The sequence below is a fragment of the Poecile atricapillus genome, chromosome 6 (genome assembly GCF_030490865.1).
Source record: "Poecile atricapillus isolate bPoeAtr1 chromosome 6, bPoeAtr1.hap1, whole genome shotgun sequence".
Classification (NCBI taxonomy): domain Eukaryota; kingdom Metazoa; phylum Chordata; class Aves; order Passeriformes; family Paridae; genus Poecile; species Poecile atricapillus.
Window position 1 is genome coordinate 22,661,794 of NC_081254.1, and position 14,580 is coordinate 22,676,373.

Below are 14,580 nucleotides of genomic sequence, written 5' to 3' on the forward strand. Positions count from 1 at the left end.
GGAATGCTAATGGCTTCACATTTTAGTATTTGGGAATTTGCTTTACCGTGGGGAGCAAGACAGGGATGCTCCTGTCTGCTGCTTCTCACAGTAATTTAAATGAGAGGTTCAGGTAGTCTCAACTAAGTGAATTAAACACCTCCTGGCTGCACTCTCCATTGTGACTGATCCCTGAAACTCAGCGCCAAGCCCGGGGCACACTTCTGGCCCAAACAAACCCAATCACTTCAGTGAAGGAACAAGAAGTCTCCAAGCACAGTCCTACGCTTGGCTGCAGTTTCAAATCAGGTCTTTGACTCATGCTCTCAGAGCTGCTGTTCAACAAAAAAACAGCCTGCTTTTACAATCAGACGCAATTCCGAACCTCCAGCAGCCAGCACCCTCACAGCCCTCAAAGCCTAATTCCCCCTCCACCATCACGGGGTGCAGGCCAGGCACCGCTGGGCACCCTGCCCAGGCTGCCGGGGGCCAGGGCACAGGCAGCCCCGCTCGGGAATGCCTTTCCCACGGCTACCTGCGGGCCAGCGGGCCCCACTGCCATTGACGTCAATGGCGGGGCGCCCCAGCTTCCCCCTGCGTCTGGTGCCGGGCCTTGTCCTGCTGCTGAGGGCTAACGAGGGCTTGTTCTCAGGCTGTCCCGTGTTAGCTAAACCTACTGTTAAAATAAGCCTTGGGAACCATTAACAACACTTTGCCCCAGCGTGTAGTGCCTGTGGCTGCTCCACTGAGCTGGGTCCTCAGTGTAACCTAGAGCCCTGCTTGCCTGCAGAGCTGCTGAATCAGTAATGCTGGAAAGGTGGGCTGCAACAGGATTTTGTGTAACAAAACCACTTAAAAAATTGTAACAGAATACTGCAAGTCACACCATTTTGCTATTTCAAGGAAGAACCCTGTTCACTTCAAACACTTGCTTCTGCTAAGCCAGACCAGAGCTGTTATAGCTGGGACACAAAAGTAGCAGCCCCTACTCCCACAGGCAGAACTGCAGCAGACACCCGCTCCTCTGACTTCTCAAGCTACACTAAGAGGAGGACTGCACCCCAGAGAACCTTGCCTTCCTCAAACTTCTCAGCCCAATAAACCATCAGAGATGTCCAGCAATGCTCGTGACCAGAATTACAATATAATAATAACAATCAATTTATTTACAGAATAAAAGGATACATCTAGTCCTCCCAGGTTCAAATTTCTACGCCTCCCTTTTGCAAATTTTTCCACTTCCAAAACACTTTATGATGTTACTTTCAAATATAGTGTCTAATTTAAATACATAATTTTCTAATTAATTACTCTTTCCTTATTTGTAGTGTAGTCTTTTAGGACTAGGTAGCAACATTTCCTGGTATTATAATGGACCTCTGACACACCTACTGCTCGGTCATCCCAAAGACCTTCAGGGACCCTTACAAACCTCAGTGACATTTACATTTTACATTTAACTATCTCAAAGGGGTGAAAGGATCTAAAACCCAAGGAGGCTATTTCATTCTCTGCTCACTAGATATCCATGATAACCACCAAGGTCAAATTCAAACGGTTCTTTCCCACAAAGCCCTTTCTCAAGATGGACACCACAAATTTTACTGAGTTGCTGAGAACATGCCTTCAGTCACCAAGCAAACAGACTTGGGAAGGCTTGATAACTCAGAAATTAGCATCAATTGTGAAACTCACAGCCTTAGCTGCTACTGCGTATTACTCATCACTTGTTATTACCTGCGTTACACGGTTTGTGGTGCCCAGTCCTCACAGAGGTATTTTAAAGCACAACCAAAAGAGTGGAAAGATAGGACTGGCACATACACAAGACAAGCTGTGAGGATAAAGCTGGCAGGAACCCAAACTATATAATCTGGTCATTACTATCTTACTGCTACTTACAGTGCTACTTGTCATGGGTTCCACATGGGACATGGTCCTTAAGGATCGACCAACGTTCCTGCAGTTGTATTCAGTGAGTCCGAGGTGAAAGATTTCATTTCTTACCCCTATTGTACCACTGAAATTGAGGATTCTGGGTAAATCCTAAACCCTGAAGCTCATATGGGTGAAAGGTATCTAAAGGTATCCTGCTAGCAATGTGTGGCCCAAAGCCATTGACGACTGACACGATTACAGTGCTGACAAGTTCAAAGAAACTTCCCTGACAATACTGCATGAGTGAGTTTCATATGATGCTTTCAATGGTTGACTCAACTGATTGTGCCATGGCTCTGGGAAATCTCTGTGATAGTGATGGCTGGAAGATTACATCTCATTTGTCACCTGGCCAAACATCGGAAGCACGTAGGGCTCTAAACAGACCATGAAGTCTGTTGTTTTTCAACAGGAGGTAAAAAAATGTCACACAGAACATGAAGTATATTCTATGCATTCCCAGACAGTCCTGGCCCTAAAGAATGAACACCCAAAGAGATTGGCAAGGGGGATGTACCCAGAGCTTCTTCCCTGCTCCATGCATAGTCAAAGAGCTGCACACAACCAACCTCATGTTAATAAATCTCTTAAGTTCAAGAAGCTGTCATGACATGCGGCAGGTAGCTCAAAGGCTCACACATGCAATCAAATGACACATGCCACTCAGTCACAGCCCCTTCCCTCCTTCTGGGCATTTGTTCAGGAGCTGCAGTGTGACAATCATGTCTTGGTTCTGGATTAAATGTGGCAGGGAGCTGCAGACACTGCTGGAGACCAGACTGCTGCTGTGCACGACTATGCATTGTGCATTTTGTCCCACTCACAGCTGCAGTTCTGCACCGTTGCATACTGCCGTATGCAGTGGGCTTTGACAGCAAGTACTGCATGCTGTGGGGTGGGCAAGAGCTGTCTGGTGTGCAGCACTTGGGATCTGTGTCCTGGCCATTCCTATCACCTGCATCTGCCCTGGCACCCAGGCTCGGTGGGTGCACAGCCAATACAGGCGCTTTGTGAGGGGATAAAGTTGGCAAGCAGCCAGTGGCAGAGAGGACAGTCTAGCAAAAATGACTCACTGGCCCCAGGACCACCACATGGCTGGTGGGAAATAACTTCAATCCATTCATGCAAAGCTTCACTTGAGCACAACACAACACTGAATTCACCTTCAATCCCGCAGCAACAATGCAGAGGTGCTAACTCACCAATCTGTTCCGCTATCTGCTGCTCTGTTCCTTTCTGATTTACACCATCTTTTGCTACACAAATATGTGCCCCATTTAAATTAATAATTTTAATTCCTCTCCCTGATATAGAAAAAGTGGGACTGTCTTGGCCACAGGCATGTGATGTATATGAAGCACAGGACAGTTTGCTTGTTCTGTGACAGTAGTTTTTACTGCAGCATCTAGGATCAAAAATGATTAAAGGCCAAGTTAAAGCAACATTTCCCTAAAGTAGTAGTAGCAACTACTACTTTATCTATTACAGCTTTCACTATTACTGAGACAATAACTGAAAATGAGATGTATTGTCTAACAAGAAATGCTCCACACTGGCATACACTGTCAAAAGATAAATGCGGGCAAACAGTAGGTCCTGGCAGTAAGTATTTCCCAGCCTCAAAAAACAGTCAATGGCCATAGAATGTATCACATCATACTGGTGCACCTGGCTGCGACTCTTTCAAGGTTAGACTGTGCACAGCTTGCCTTGAAATTACAATAGGAGAAATGTTTATTTTGCACATCTATCTTTCCTAAGTTAACACATAAGGAAAAAACTTCAGACAGAAAGGCAGTCTCCCTCACTACTCAGTCTGGAGGCAGCACAGCCCATTTTGGCTGTTAGAAAGCTACTCAGCCCCCATCTAAGGAGCCACCCAAGGGTGTTCAGTCAGAACCAGCTTATCATGCAGCCAAAACACTGTAAAGCACCACATAAACTAAATATATGTACTCTGCTACCCAAGAACAATGGCACGGCTGTGCTCTTTATCCCATAATAACCATGAAAAATAAGAGTAAGCTCAGACAGGCAGTACTATACCTGAGTATTTTATAATGAAGCTGAATATGCTTCCCTAGGAGCAAGGAGCAATTATTCCCTTCTGACTAGGAACAATTTGCAGAGAAGTGCGTGTGTCTGAGTCATTATGTAAAAAAAAAAAAAAAAGGAACACAGCAAAAAAACAAACAAACAAACAACAAGCTTTAGCCTTTCCTGCTTTCCTGTACACCACACAGAACATCCTATATATTGTCAACTTACATTTACAAGATAACAGTCTACACTTCCACTTTATTTAGAGGATTTTGCCTCTTCTAAAGGTGTGATATAAGGGGAAGCTTTAGCCAACATCTTGGAACCATCAAAGCTGGTGATCAGACAGCAGCATGTTTCTTTGACTGTACGTGCAACAGTGTTGCTTTCCCAAACCATTACATTATTAGTCACATATATACTCCTAACATTATAGGTAACTTAAGCCTCTGGTTGCTGCACCGCACTTTTATTTTGAATTATGCTCTACAGTGCTTTGATTTTGTAATTTTCCCTTCATGTGCAGGTATTTTCTAAATGCCTTTTATGTCTAACATTAGGTCTCTCTGTAGAAACAAACTTGGAAAAGATGATGTTTATATGTACTTATGTAAAAGTTTATAGTAATTTCTGACACTATACAGACAACATTGCAATTTTTAATTTGAAGACCTATTTTAAAAGATACTAAGCTATGTTTTGGTAAAAGACATCCTACTGTAAGACCATGCTAGCTAACACAAAACATTTTAATATTGATGCTATGAGGGATCTTAAACTGATATGAAAGATCTTAAACTTTTAGGAACAGAATTCTGATTTCAAATAGAGTACTTGCACCTATTCTTCAAAGTTAGTACTCTAAGTTTTGCCAGAATCTAGGTGATATGGCCATATTTGAATAGAAATGACTCTTCATCATTGCTCACTAAAGCTTTGTATTGTATTACCTAAAGTTCAGAGCAGCTCAGCCACAGTCCTGTATTTAGGCCATCTTGTAATTATGTGAGAATTTTGTGCACTGGGAACTGCTGGAATTGATCATCCGGCCCTTTCAATGCTGTTTGTGCCTCTTGTCACATCCTCAGATATCATACAGATGCCCTTTCCTTTTTACTTTTGGGCAACTGTCAGGAATAATCTTGGAAGAGAACGCAACTTTGGGAACTTGCTATGCACAGAGTGAACACAGCAACAGACAGAAGGAGGAGACATGAGCTTTACTGATGGAAATGGGGGCAGTGTCCATTAAACACTGTGCTGGTTATACTACAAAAATCCTAATTGTAAATTATCAAGGTACCTTAGGGCAAGTTGGAATGGTGCAAGTTGGAACCTCTTCTGAAGCAGCATGAGTATCAGCAAATAGCTTTGGTTGTACAAATGGCACCAGTGATTCAGGAGAAGGAGATAAAACCGAGTTGTATGGTTAATTTCCTATTTACCTTTCAGTAAAGTCAAATATTCCATCCAAAGAAAAGTAATTCTTTTAATATATCACTGTCAGTTATGTCAGTTCTGGCCCACTCTCCTTGCTCACAAGCTGAATATTTCTTATGCTAAACAGTTTATTAACCCCTAATCACCCAGTTACTTCTGGACTTGATTGCATGTGTAATTACCTTTTGTCAGGTACAATTTGCCTGATAAACATGTCAGAACACTTGCTGCTTAGTCTGTTGAAACAGATAAATGCTGTCTTTCCACAGCCTTAGGGCATAATTAACAGGGAAAAAAAAGGCAGTTATAAAAACACACAGAAGCTGATTCAGTGAGGCAGGAGTTCACAGCGTGCAGCCCGCCAAGGCCCATTGCCCGGCCCGCTACGCTTGCCTGAGCTCTTATTGAGTTCCAGCCTGCTGTGACAGGGCAAAGGGGGCAGCCCTCAAAAACTGAGATTTAAAGTAGGTTTCCACGTGAACTTCAAAAAAGAGTGGGATGATGCCTGTTTGGAAAGAAAGAAAAAAAAAAAAAAAAAAAAAAAAAAAAAAAAAAAAAAGGAAAAGAAAAACCAACACAGTGAAGCAGCAGATAATGAAATTGGTAGAGTCCCTGTCATCACTATGTGTTATACGCTCAAGCAGACTCTCTGGGATGGGACCAGGAGCGGAAAAACTAAAAGAAGGCAGAGAGGAAAAAAAAGTCAGGATAAGCAAACCGGTCAGGATTAACTAAAATGCTTTGTGGCATCCTTGGGCTCAATTGCTTCTGATTTCTACCCTGTAGTGTTTGCAGGTTATGTACCCATGCGCTACGGGGAGTGCGAAAAAAGAAATCCTTACCTGACCTCTGGATAACCCAAACAGGAGATTAGCCCATTTCCAAGCAAAGCAGGTTGTCACACTGTTAGGCCAATTGCTTCTATTGACACTTTGCATAAACATCTTACACAGGGTGATCAGAAAGGACTGTTACGCCATTAATGCTCTTTTTATTTTTTTATACCTAAGTCTTACAGAATAAAGGCCTTTCTGAGTAAGGGATAACAAAAGGGTCAAAAGGTCACAAACATTCTTTTAAGTAGGCAAAAATCGGGGAAGTTTAGACTCATTGAAAAGTGCAAATTGGAATTTTTTTGCATCTTGAAACATTCCAGCACACTCAGCTTTTTCTAATTTCACTTCTAGTAAATTCATTATCTACTTAGTTGTGCGTTTTCACTTTCAAATAAGAAAAATTCGAAAGTCTTCATTTTAGGAAATCGCAAGCTGTCTAACCTTCTCAGCTAATCAGTAATCTAAACAGATTTAGACATTACCATTGAAATCCTTGTGAGGACCAGTGTGAAAATATATAGAACTTTTTCTTGAAGTGGGATGACTGAACAGTCTCTCATGTACAGTTTCTACATAATTTACACAGCATGCGGTTTGCACTGTGTATAGCAAAATATTCTATATTTTCTTTTGTTTTGCTTTCGCTTTGATCAGAGATGGAAACAATCTCCCTTTAATAGTATAAAAGCCACCTGCTGGGCATCACAGACTACAGCTAATTGGTAAATTCTTTGAAATTTTGATATAATGGATTTTGACCTCTTTAATTAAAAAAAACCCAAAGCCTAGAATACGGTGAACTCTTCTGGGAAATGAATAGTGCCAAGCATATACAACTGCAAGCTACACCCAATCTTTTCCTAGGAAAGAATACAGAAGTAATATCACATTTTCCTTGAGGATCCATGGCTTTTGGCCTACAAAAAAATAGACTATTGCTAGATATGTATCGTTTAAGTCACTAAGATAAAGAAAAAGCAAACACTATTATATTTCAATTATTACTACTTTTATTTGGCTTTGAAGCTAAAAAGCACCAAACACAAAGGTGACTTTTTCATTTTAAACACAGTAAACTCACAAAAGCCACTCACAGATGTTCCGGTCCTCAACATTTCCTACTCCGAGGAACTCACACTGTACCAACCCACCCCACCTTATTTTAAGAAGGACAAATGGGTTTCGGGACTCAAAAGGAAGCCTGTCAGCCAGAATCGTTGCTGTTTCATAATCTCTGACATAATGTTAACCTTTCAGTGGAGCTATAATCTCATTGCTTTGGGAACTCTGAGGCAGCACTGTCTTTCTTTTGTTAAAACACTTATTTATATTCTGCTCAGCATAATGGGGCCATGGTCCATGACTGGGACTCATAGGCACTGCAGTAACACAGCTACACAACAACAACAACACTTTTAAATCTTTGCTTAGGTTTCATGTACAAGTATACAAGAACATATCCTACACAGGTATACACTTATTTCCAACAAAAACCGTCTGCATGATGAAGATCACACCATCATTTTTCACCAAGTTATGCTCCTGTTAATTAAAGCAGGCACACCATGAAAGCACTTAATAAATTGGAAAACAAAACATAAAGGACCAGGATCAGAATCAAAACTGGACAAAGACAAGTCTTGTTTACTCTGAATATTTCTTGGTTGCAAAGGAACAACAGAACTACTTAAAATACAGATACCTAAGTCCAGCTTGAAAGAAAAAAAAAAAATTTTGCTAACTGTAGAATAACATTGTACCAACCAAACACAATTACCACTTAATCAGTAGGTGTTCATTACTGCTGACAAACATCTTGTTAGCCTGGTTATCAAGTCTGCCTGCCACTTGGCAAAATATTTTGTTTTATTTACACCTGGTGACTTATTTTGTGAATGTGGTGAATTTCAGAATCCCCCCTACTGATCACATAACTGGAATAATGCACATTGGTCTTGTATTTCAAAGTGTACATTGATCTCTTGAACTGTGAACGTCTCCCTGTAGTTTATGCTATTCTTCTGAATTGGTACAACAAATGGATTTTCAAAGTGATGTTATGGGGACTTAGCTATGCAATTCCCATCAGTGTCAATGGGGGTCGCAGGCTAAATTCCTAGACAACGCTTTGAAAACTGAGCCCTGGATTTTCAAAGGAAGCATAGTCTGTGTTAGGCAGCGTCTTTCAATTTTTAAGCCACTGCATTAAGACATGCCTTTTTCTTTTAAGCACCATGCATTTAGAAATTGTGTCTAAATTTGGGACATTGAAATGTTCACAAGAATGAAACAATTTTGTATTTAAATGCTACCATCTGTTTTAAATTTATAAGTGAAATTTTATCTGTCACTATCTTGAATGTTGGGATACAATCTTCAACACATTCATAAATGTACAACGTATAATGTTATGACAGCTGAACCACTGGGATTTGTTGCTATTCTAAGAAAAAAACAGAAGTTACTTGTGTTTACTTTATAAGAATATTCATTCTTTTATAAGAAAAAATCCTTGCAAAGGGCAGAATTCTTTCCTAAAATTTGGACCTAGTGGTACACTTTGAGAGATGCCTGGTCTTGTTACATTCAAGAATTTATTCTTTTTATTCTTTGGCACTTCAAATTAACTTGGGCCTGCCTACAAAATTGAACACTTGCTGTTGAAGTCAAGTGAACAAGCTTGTTGCTGTTACCATAGCCAGAAAAACACTCACAATGTATAATTTTTACAAATACCATTAAAACTTCAAGCAGCCCAATATGTAACATCTGAAGACATAGAAAAGTAGTTTCTGAGACAAATATAAATAGCTAGGCCCTATGAAACACACAGTATAGCAACAAGTAATACCTCTTCAAAGAAGATTTGTTTAATTACAGTGAAAATGTTTATTATTAAGTGTGTTGTTCTTCATCATTAAAGAATAAGCTGGACTAGTAGCAAAAGAACCATCTTTTGAGTCTAGAAGCAGGGAAGAGTTTGAAAAGCAGGAGCCTGGCAGACAGTCAGGCTCCAGAGGGCACGGGCTCGGGCCAAATTGCTCCTGTCAAGCGTGTTAGTCCGTACACAAAGTCCCCTTAGACAAAGCATAAACTATGTCAATGGCAAAATTTGTGTGGATTAAAAATTGTGTATTATGCAATGGTCAGGTCATTCACCATTTTTTCTGGTTTTGAGCTCCTGACGCAGAGGTGTACACGCTCAAACAGCATGCAGGGGTCACAAGTGCAGACCCCCAAAACAGGCCATCTGCCTCTCACCTGAAGGAGACTTTGAAAACACAATTTCAAAATTTTTAAAACACAACGTTAAAATGATGAAGTATTTAATATTGCACAGTTAAATCTCAGCTGGCATTTTCACTTGGCTTCTGGTTTTTTTAAACACAGGTTTGCCAGTAGTACTTAAACATTGACATCTACCAAAAAGAAATTTTATAGTTCAGTTAATTTAATCTTTAATTTTCTACAGGCACTTCTTTTTCACGTGCACTAGAGTCACAAGAGGTTTGCTTTAAACTATTCACTTGTCTATGGAATAATGCCATAAATTGCACGTGATGAGGCACAGTATTCTAAAATAAGCTTCTCAGGGATTAAAACTATCATTTGTCTCAATCCTCCCTGTAAAAGTCTATCTGAGATGATTCACTTAAAAACGTCATCAAAAAGTTCAAAATCGAAAGTCACATTTTAATCACCTTCTCTGGTTTAGAGGTGAGTCTAATTTAAATTAATCTAATTTGGTGTAAGTAGAATAAAATTCAAACATAAAACACATCCACTTCCATACTGTGTTCTGGAATTGAACACTGTCGTCTCATGTGTCACATTTTATATTTAGCATTATCCATAAGAGTTAACTCCAGATGCCTGCAGTCTTACAAATACGTATATGCACCATACCATAAGAAATCACTATCTGACAAATGCTGATTCTAACTACCCCAAAACTGTCCTTGTATACACATGCATCTGATCTAGACAATCAGGCTGCTGTACCCTAGAACTAATCATCTGCAGTGGTCTGCCCAAATATACATCTGCAAGTTTAAATTTCAGTCCAGTTACTTCTAGGATTGAAGGAAGGAGCTTTAGATAAACAGCCCGGTGTGCAAATGCAAACTGATGCTTATGGGAAGACAAGTGAGCATGGCACAGCTCCATGGCATCAGCTTTGTGCTTACAGAGGAAGAGACTTCAGCTCTTTGTGTGAAGCTGCAGCTCAAGAACAGACCCAGCACACTGCCAATGCAGGCACTGCACTGATTCAGTGAACGGGGCATTTCCCTCTCCCAACTTTCCAGTCTTGTCATATTCCAACTTGGATAAAAACACCAGAGAAAATTACATCTATGAAATATGCTGAAATAACATTGCTACAGAGATTGATTCAACTTAACAGGAGGTCTGTAAGGTTTACGAGCACTCTTGAATATGCAGCAATTGCTCTCCTCAGAAGTCCAGGATCTGCAGTGTGTATTATGAATCACACCATTTCCAGAGAGATAACCTGAGATTCTACTGCAGGTTTGGTTCAACACAACAGAGTAATTATTTTTTGATTAACGACTTTCTTTTGGTTTAGTTTCTTTTAGCATCTGTGCATTTCTCAAAAGCTGCACATCTAAAATAAAATATTACAGCCACAGTGTGTCAGATTCTTCTCTTAGGCAGCCATCAAAACACTTTGAGTTTTATATACATGGTATCTCTCTGAAAAGCTTCTGCAGGAAGCAGATACAAATACAGCAACTGCTCCATAAAGTCTCTCAGCTGATCTTGGGTGCTGAGCTAGAATATGTGAAAAGCCACTGGAATTCAAGACATAAAAGGCCACAAAACAGCATAACTTTGTTTGCATCCAGAAACAAAAAGCCAGTGCAATCCATAAGGCACAGATACTTACAGATGTGGCAATCATAAGTTTACTGTAAACAGATAGTTATTTCTTCCAAAGTAGTGCACTCAGGGAGGGTATGGCTGCATAGCCACCCTTTATAGCAGATGAAGTTACATCCCTTAGGGAAAGCTATGCTAGACCTGAGAACCTCTGGACAAGGAATTCCACAATCAGTAGCTCAGGAATGTAAATAGAGACAAGTTAAAAGGAATGCCAAAATCACTAGGAAAAAACTTTCATATTCTTTCATGGACAACCTTCACTTTCCCCTTCAGCTACAAGAAAACATTTACTTCCCTATTTATATCTATCAAATGATTCTCAAAACATTTTAGCAAATACTAATAGCCCATATAAAATCCTGCTTTTGTTCCATTAACTTGTTGTCTAGATAACTTCGTTTAACAAATGCTTCCAAGGCCAGCAAGTTGCAACCTGGATACCTCAAAATGTCCTTTTTTAAACTGGGTTTTTCCAAAAGATCTTTCTCCTCTAGTTGTTGCTTGTAAACATATTAGGATAAACTCCATTTTGCTTAAATGCAATAATCCAATACAATTTCTTTTCTAAGAAATACATCTTCAAGAAATTAATCTCCTTAGAAGACGGTCTTTTTCCTTCAGATTATGCATTTTCTCCTCAGTTCTACAGACAGTATTTTCTTTAAATATTTTATCTAAAAAATTATTTCTTATGACTTCCCTGGAAGACCGAGTAATTACAAATTATTTTATATGTCATTTGCAATGACAATCTTCATATTTTAGCTCCAACAGATCCCAGTACACATGGAACTTTTGCTGAGTAATGATGGCAAAATTCAGCCTCTAATGCCTCCTGCAATTTAAAAACATCTTCTCCTTATTTTACTTGCCACTTTGAAATGTTATCCCTTTCTAGTGAGTAATCCTGTGCTAGATTCTTTTGCTTCTTAAACGAACATTATTCTCACCCTTTATTGACTGACCAGATCTATTATCACATGTAAGCAGTGTTAATCCTCTAGTAATTAACACCCTTATTAAAGTAATTTTAATTCAAAGAAGTTTAAATCACATTATTGGTTTTATTTAATTAAGCTATGAGGGGTGTTTTACAGTGTCATTTGAGTTTTCAGCTTGTGACTTTTCTACAAGTTAGGCAGGTTCCCCCTGCAGCTGCCACACCCTGACACACACCCCACACAGTTACCAGGGCATTTCTGTCTAGGAGTTATTCAACATTATTCCATTTCACTGAGAACTTTTTCAGCTTTTCTGCATGTCAATGGACGCAAGACATAGACACTATACTAAACATTTTACCATTCCTGGGACTATCATTTGGATGTGCATTGGAATGATAGCATCACGTTCATCCTTCCAGAGGACTCAGGATCTTGCTAGTGCCTGAAGTGAAAGAGCCACTTTTAATGTCCTTTTCATACATCCTAAGCAAGGGAAAACATTTTTCTTTAAACTTCAGACTGGCAAAAAGAAACAGAATCTGAATGCACTGAGTTGTGCCACTTAAAATGGCCACTATTTCTGTTACTTTGAAAATAAGTCAGGTTTTAAAATTGTGGTTTTGTGTGTGCATCCTACTGCATGCTCCTTTCTATTGGAAAATCCCTGATGGCCTACGTTGTCTTACAGATCTCAGGTAAGCTACTCAACTGACACATTTGACACAGGGTCAAAAGATGAAAACTGTCTTCTGGTTTAACTGCATCAAGTTACACTGTGCACTCTGGAAGAGTGTGGGCTAATTATGTGTCCTTCTGAACGATTTCCTGGAGGCACACAACTCAAACAGGGAAAGCTTGAGTTCTCCTGGGAATAAGGCAACCTGATGGTTTTATGGACTTTATACACCATTATCTGTGTAATGAAAGTCCTTTATTTTCTTTTGATAAAAACATCTATTCAAATTTCTACTGTTTAAAAAAGAAATGTTCTTACTGGATCTCAGCATAAACCATGGAAAATTATAAACACAGAAAGAAAAGGGTAAGAAAAACAAAGTGCATTTAAAGACACAAATTGACTTTTTATCTTTTTTTCCCCTCATCCCATATTTTTATGTTTTTCTTTTCTCCCCATCATCTAGTGCTTCCATCCACTCATATTTTGATTTATTTCTGCATTTCTGTTATTACTCACTCTTTATTCACATTTTCTGTAATTGCAGGGTCTTTTAAGTTGCGCTTATTGTTCCTTTGCTATTAATGCTCTAGAGAGAGCCCTCTGCAAGGAGGACACAGTCTATATACGAATCTTCCATGTAAACTTTGTTATTTCAATGTTCTTTAAAATAGCACAATTTGTAAAAGGATAAATTGCTCCAAACCTGACACACCCATGAGAACCATAAACGTTAACATATATGATGAGCTGTGCCTACGAACATGCTGGTTCAGTCATATTGCTTACAGTACAACTAGTACACTTCGTTCAGAAACTCAGTGAATGAACCTCAATGATTTCTTTTGCCAGCTATTGGTATCTTTGTATTAACTTCATCTCCCAATTTTCAGTGACTGACTGAGGGCAATCTAGCTAGACAGAGTAATACTTTTTAATTTGTATTTCTGCAGTTCTAAGACAGACAACTGCAGAGCAGTGTCACATTATGGTATATCCTATACAAACACTTATGAATGTATGATCTTTTTTCCTAAGACAGTATGATCCATTTCAGCAATTCACCATTGCCTTATTATGTCCATGCAATTCCTTCCATGCATTGTTACTGCTCTGAAGCAGAGAAAAGATCTTGTTTTCCTGATGTAAAAGATTCCTTTGATTTTACTGGATTTTATATTTGCCCTGCAGTGACTTCCAAAGATGAGATGGACTTTTTTTTCACAGAAGAAACTAGCAAAAGGAAAAAAATGGGGTATTCTGTCAGCTGTGTGTGATTGACAGATAATTTAGAAAAGGAATGGAACCTAAGTATGTTGATTGATGCAACTGAAAAAAAAACTGAAGGCAAGTCTATTGGGTTAAAGGGTTAGTAGTGCTGCTCAGTACATACTACATACCAGCGGTACTACCAGCTTATACAAGGCTGGAGAATGTAAGTGATTTTGGGGCAGAAATTACTTAATACACTAATGCAGCTACCAGCTCCATGACTCCCTGATTAGAGACTAGGACTTAGAAACATTAAGAGAATACAAATAACAGATAACTTGAAGTAAACCAATAATTTTCTTCTCTTGTGCTGCTCCATTAACAATGCTTATTCATTAACCATAGGAGCCACATTTTGCTCACAGAATTCAGAGCAAGTACTGGGGAGATGGGGGCTCCAAAACTGAACTCCATCAGCTCAGGGCTACAAAAGGGCCCAGACAAAATGATGGATATCTTGCAGCAACTGGCTGTCACCAGGAAGACAACAGCTTGATATAATGCATTCACAAACTTTGGGAAGTTGTGCACTCAAATCTGTCTTCCTTGC

General features: G+C 39.5%; 1 protein-coding gene across 5 annotated transcripts in view; it reads right to left on the reverse strand.

Moving 5' to 3' along the window:
* The window catches only part of EXOC6 (exocyst complex component 6), an 89,096-nt gene that overhangs the window by 2,234 nt on the left and 72,282 nt on the right, over positions 1-14,580 (reverse strand). The gene's annotated exons all lie outside the window — the stretch shown is intronic.